Consider the following 621-nt stretch of genomic DNA (forward strand, 5'->3'; position numbering starts at 1 on the left):
TAACCTGTATATACCTGTTCTAAAGATATGGTCCGCCATCTTGGATTTTGGCCAATGACGTCATCAAATTAGCATAAATTATGCATATTTAATGATAAAATTTACATAAAATTATATGGGATGTTATTAATATTAGAAACCATGAGTAACTTGACATAAAACCCTTAAAATTCTATTGTTGAAACAAAAAGTACTAAATTTAGCAAAAAATGCCTGTCAGAAACCCGTTGCCATGGCAACACAAAAAATTATCATCTTATTCCAATGATAGAGAATTATTGCCAACAATATTCTAGGAAAAGTCACCAAGTTTGGCCGTTCTACGGCTAGCCGTTCAGACGCTAGGTGACATCAAAGTTGCCGCGGGCACTTTTAGCACCCCCCCCCCCGGTCTAGGTAGGGTCAAAAACAAAAGTGCAACCTTCTCTGCCAAATATGGTTATGTTTTTGACTTGATTCTGGTTGAAATGACCGCCTGTGTTCTCCCAGACGGAAATGTTACAAACAGGATGTAGCGTTCCCTTGAAGCCCTTCTCATATCATGCATCATATTCACCGAGCATCAAAAATGGTGTACTTGGTCCGAAAGACTAACGCCAGACAATTGCTACAGTACATGTA

This window comes from Branchiostoma belcheri, unplaced genomic scaffold (genome assembly GCF_001625305.1).
Source record: "Branchiostoma belcheri isolate BF01 breed outbred unplaced genomic scaffold, Haploidv18h27 scaffold251, whole genome shotgun sequence".
In the NCBI taxonomy this organism is placed as follows: domain Eukaryota; kingdom Metazoa; phylum Chordata; class Leptocardii; order Amphioxiformes; family Branchiostomatidae; genus Branchiostoma; species Branchiostoma belcheri.